Below are 5,501 nucleotides of genomic sequence, written 5' to 3' on the forward strand. Positions count from 1 at the left end.
GGCTACCCAGCCAGAAGGCAGAGCTGGGGTCTGGACAGATCTCTCTAACACTATAGCTCAGTGTCTTCTAGCCCCCGATGTTCTCCAAATGTCAGGGCAGGCAGGGCCGCAGCTGGGCCCTAAAAAACACCGACTCATACTCGGGGAGAAAAGGCTGCACTCAGGCCTCCGATCAAGAAAAAAGTCCTAGTGGTACCAACAGGTCTTTGACACTCTGTAACATTTGCTCATCTCTCCTGAGGGTTTATTGTAATTGTTTGTTTCAGACACAAATTTATTATTTAAAATTTTGTCACATATTAAACAAATAGAGATAATCTCAAACTTACAGAATAGCTGTCAGCGTAGAGCAACTGAGCCTGGTGAGTATAAGTCACCGACCAGAGATCCCATCACTGTAAATACTTGAGTGTAAGGGTCCTGCACCCAGGACGATCCCCTACAGAGTTATAAAAAAAGCTGGCACATCAGAAGCCGACACATCACTGCCATCTGTTCCAAAGACCCTGTTCAGGTCTTACCTGTTGTCCCTAGGATCCTTTTACAGAAAAAGGTTTCCGTTCAGGATCCCACGTTGCACTGAGTCGCCATGTCTCAGAGCGGATGGTGGCTCATTTGTTTGGTGATGCTCCACCCTTGACACTTTTGCAGAGTGCAGGCCGGTTATGTTGCAGAATGTCCCTCGGTTTGGGTTTGTCTGGCACATCTTCACTTTTCGACTTGAGTTCTGTGTGTTTGGCAGGAAAATCGCAGTTCTCAGTACAACTTGGCAGGCAGCACGCCAGCGGAGCTCCTCAATGCTTTACATGTACTAACTCAGATAATTCTCAAGACTACCCCACGATGTAGCTTATTATTCTTCTTTTTAGATAAGGAAACAAAGGCACAGAGAGGTTAACCCACCTGCCCAAGGTCACATAGTCAGTAAGTGGCAGAGTGGGGATTTGAACCCCAGCTGCCCAGCTCCAGAGCCCACGCTCTTGACCACCATGGTCTACTTCTCTTTTTATTATTATTATTATTATTATTATTATTATTATTATTATTATTATTATTATTATTATTATTATTATTATTATTTATTATTATTATTTATGCCTACAGCACCTGGTCTTCCTAGGTGGTCTCCTATCCAAGTACTAACCAGGCCCGACCCTGCTTAGCTTCCGAGATCAGACATCGGGCTTGTTCAGGGTGGCGTGGCCACAGACCATGGACTGTGGCTCCAGTAGGCGTGAACCCAGGACCTTCTGCGTGTAAAGCAGACGTGCTAACCGCTACACTAGGGAACCACATCCATCTACATCTCTTAAGGCAGATGTGGTGACATGGCAAAACCCGTGAGGGTGGACCGCACGGCCCGAAGTTTGAGTAACACTCGACTCAGCCATGTCTGTCTCCAGACCCTCTGCTGTGGTAAAGAAGAGGAATAAGAGGTGTTTGTGTTGGCTGTTTTGAAATATTCCAGAAGTGGCAGTCCCACACCAGCCTGTAGTGCCCTTGTGGTCCCAAGGCTGCCAAGCACAGCGGGAGTGGCCTCCATCTCCAGCATCTTGCTGTGCCACCAGCACGAGCCTTCTTCCCAGGCTCCTCCAGGCTGCCCCGGTCTCTCTCTGTTGGCTTCTCTGACCGTCTCTCACTGCCCCCCTCTCTCTGTTGCTGCCTCTCTCTCTGTCTTCTCATTTGGACTCGCAGCTCTCGGCCGTTTCCCCCGCTGGCCTTCTCTCAGGAGGCCAGGGCTGAGAGCTCTGCCGAGCCCTCTTCCGAGCAGACACGACCGGTTATGTACCCAGCCAAGAGGAGACCTGGGTTCTTTGCAGCCTCAGCCCTTCCCTTCAGGAGTTTCAGGATTTGGGATGTGGACGAAGGCCACTTTCTGGAAGAAAGGCGAGCAGGTTTGGGGTCTGTCTACATTTTAAAAACTCAGGCCTTGCCCAGGCATCGTTTATCTCCAAGAGAGTGGAGCGGGTCCCTCCACACATTCCAGGGTAGCTCAAGAATGCTGCTCCCGCAGCCCCGGCCTGGGGAAGTCTGGTGGGCAAGAGGCCTCTGATAGGATGCAAACCCCAGACAGGAGGCTCCCCCACCCCATACGGAGGACGGGGGAGAAGGGCCCAATTGCCTTCTGCTTCTCGCCTTCCTGCAAATCCCTGCAGAAGTCTCCCATCCAGAGCCCGCTCCTGCCTCCTGGCCCCTTCCTGTGCCAAGGGCCACAAGAGGCCAGGTTCCAAAGTGCATCAGTTGTGCGCCTTACTAGAGGATTGTCCTGGAATGTCTATGGGAGAGGATGGTGGAGAAAGGGAGGGGTGAGGAAGAGGGAGTGGAGGAGAGAGAGAGAGAGAGAGAGAGAGAACATGAGAAAGACAGAGAAAGAAGACAGTGGAGCTGGAGGTGACCAGGAGCAGGTGGAGAGACAGCTACACTCACACAGGTGCAAAGACACTGCAGACAGTGTCAGGGAGAGACCTAGAAAGAGAGAGAAGGAGAGAAACAGAGGGAGACAGAGACTGTGACAGCCAGCTTCCGGGTGCACCAGGATGGGGGCAGCCCTGGAGGAGGGGAGGGGGCTCCCTGTCTCCTGACCCTCCCAGGACCCTTATTCTGCCCCGCCTGGGGTAGCCGGTGGGAACCTGTGTTGTGGGTGCACAGAGAATGGGTGTGTGAGTGTGCTCGGGCCCATCTGGGGGCTGTGTACACATGAGTGTGCATCCTGACACTCCCTTCCCCGGGGGAGCCCCTTCTCTCATCCTGAGAGCCGTCCCTTCATCCTGGAAGCCTCTTCTCGGGGTCCCACACGAGTGAGTCCTGGGTGGCAACAGGGCTCAGGGGCTGCGATGCGTCACCCCAAGCGGAGGGCTGGTGTCTGAGATGCCCCGACGGCCTTAAGTGACCTCCACCTCAGTGTGTTACAAAGGACTCTGATCCCAGCCTGTGTGATGCTTGTCACAGGGCATCGGGGGTGGAGCCCTCGGGATAGTCACTTCCCTCTCCAGGCCTCAGTTTCCTCGTCTGTTAGGGATGCCGGGACTCTCCATGAATACCTTTCCTGCTTTCTTGTATTTGAACCAGGTTATCCATGAAAATAAACAGATAAGCGGGCAAATCCCAGGCGCAGACCTTGGGACGAAATGGGCTCGTCCAAACCCGGCCTCATCACTTGCTAGGTACAGCACTGTCCCAAGCCTCGTTTATCTCATTGTAAAATGGGACAACAAAGGTCCCTACCTGGGGGAGGGGGGAACTGAGGATGGCTGAGAGCAGGCCGGTGAGCGCTCAGCATATCTGGAGCACACCTGGCCTGCACACCTGGCTGACTAGCCCAAGCTCAGTACACAACAGCCCTACTGCCTAGCGGTGTGAGTTTTGTAGTGTGAGGTCCCTGACACGCTGGTAGAGCTGACATCTCAGCGAGACCCTGCAGAAGTTCCCAGGCCTGGAGGAGGCTCGCCTAGCGGCACCGGCTCCTCTCCCTCTCTCTAATCCTCTCGCCTTCCAGGCAGCACCCTGGAGACTTTGTTCTGCATGTGGTTTCTGGGGCACTTCAGCAGCGTTGACAAAACCAGGAAATGCCAGCACGGTTCCCAGAAGCGCCTGGCTCCACGCTGCCCTGGTTCCATCAGCCGAGGCCTGAGACCAAAGCCGCCTGACGCTTCTGACGTCTGACAGCGGGGCTGAGTCCACAGCGGCAGGGGCCAGGCCAGCTTTCCCGCTGTCCTTGCCCCCTGGGAGCCCAGCTGGCTCCGGGCTCCCTTTGAAGCTACTGGGAACTCCGTGCCCAGAGCCTCTCTCAGAGCTCTCAGACAGGATGAGGCTCTTGTCCCAAGAGCACACTCTGGGGGCAACTGGGACTTCCTGAGTCGATGCTTGGCCAGGAACGCAGGGATCAATCCAAGGCCATTCAACAGGTCCAGCCCACCATCATTCATTCATTTACTCATTCATTCATTCATTCCCCCACCTGTAAATGGAGTATTTTCTCTCTCTCTCAGAGATAGCCTTGCCGTCTGTAAAATGGGGGTGATGATGATGCCTATTTCATGGTTTGCTGTGAAGATCAAATGAGCTATTTCATGTAAAGTGTCTAGACATGGCAAATGCACACGTTATTACGACATGAGAGGGTGGCCACGTGTTCCGACTGGGACCATGGGCCTCCGGAGACTCCACCACCCACTGCCTCTGTGACATCAGGCAAGTCCTTAACCTCTCTGAGCCTGGTTTTCTCACTTGTAAATGGGTATCGCCACAGTACCCACTTCGTAGAGTTGTTAATGATACACAAGTTGATATTTGCAAAGCATATAGAACAGAGCCCAGCACTGAGTAAGTACTATATCAACCTTTATGAAAACTATACCTATGGGTTCCGGAAAGAGCCAGCACCCAGAGGCCCTGGTCCTCGGTGCAATCTCTCCTTGCTTGAGTGTTTGAGGATATCTATTCTCCTTGTGACGATCAGCTGTGGCTGGGTGGAGTGAGGGCCCAGGGAGACCGTGTGAAAGGAGAAGTAATGCCTGACGCCCCATCCAGAAGACTCTCCGTAACCGTGTTTGATGTCTGAAGAAACCGAAACTCAAGTCAGCAATGTGACTTGCCCAAGGCACCATGGCGAGGAAGTGCTGGGGCTGGGATTTGAACCCTGGCTGTCCGTTTCCAAGACCTATGGATTCCAGGACCAGGAAGCAAGGAGACTTTGAGTGAGTGGCCGAGTCAGAGAGGTGGGAACCATGGGCTGAGCCCAATTGTTTTGGATGACACAATAAATGATTGACTGCATGTAAGGAATGTGCTAGAGATGGAGTGGGCATCAGTGTTGGTTTTGTTTAGCACTCTATGGTATCATTAAGGACCTGGTTTCTTTCTTTCTGGTGTGTTAGCTCATTCTCAGATTGGTTTCCCTCTAGGTTACAAAAGGGCTGCAGGAGTTCCAGGTGTCACCTCCACACACTACCCCATTTATAAGGAGAAACAGTTGGTCCCTAGGAGAGGCCTCTTCTTTCTCAGAAGCCTCTAGCAGGCTCCCCATCACATCTCATTGGCCCCAGATGAATCGCCTGCCTATTCCTGGTCCAATCTCTCTGGCTGAAGGAATAACATATTCTGGTTGGTTTAGGTCTGACTTATCTGGGCTGATCTCTTTGATAAGAATTCATACCCGAACCTTGGGGTAGGATCAGCCCTTCCTCCATACCTATGTGTAAATCACAAAGAAGCAGAGGGAAGGGATATTAGGAATACCTCTGCAATGCTCACCTTGAGCTCTTACCATGTGCCAGGCTTTGTGCCAGGCTCTTGAGGGTCATGGCGAATAAGACGTTAACCTGCACTCTCACGAAGCTCACACCCGGTGGGAGAGACAGACAAGAAAGCAGACACATGCAGTGTGGTGCAATACATACTGTGATAGCGCCTGGAGAAGAAACAGCTGATGCAGCTTGGTAATGGCCAGGAAAGTAGCTTTGGAAGAAAATTTAAACTGAGGCATAGCCAGGGGAAGAGAG

At 52.4% G+C, this 5,501-nt stretch overlaps 1 pseudogene; it reads right to left on the bottom strand.

Moving 5' to 3' along the window:
* Window positions 1–1,095: 1,095 nt before the first annotated feature.
* LOC112474924 lies at window positions 1,096–1,211 on the bottom strand (annotated as a pseudogene).
* Between the last annotated feature and the right edge of the window lie 4,290 nt (window positions 1,212–5,501).

This window comes from Pteropus alecto, unplaced genomic scaffold (genome assembly GCF_000325575.1).
Source record: "Pteropus alecto unplaced genomic scaffold, ASM32557v1 scaffold7, whole genome shotgun sequence".
Classification (NCBI taxonomy): Eukaryota; Metazoa; Chordata; class Mammalia; order Chiroptera; family Pteropodidae; genus Pteropus; species Pteropus alecto.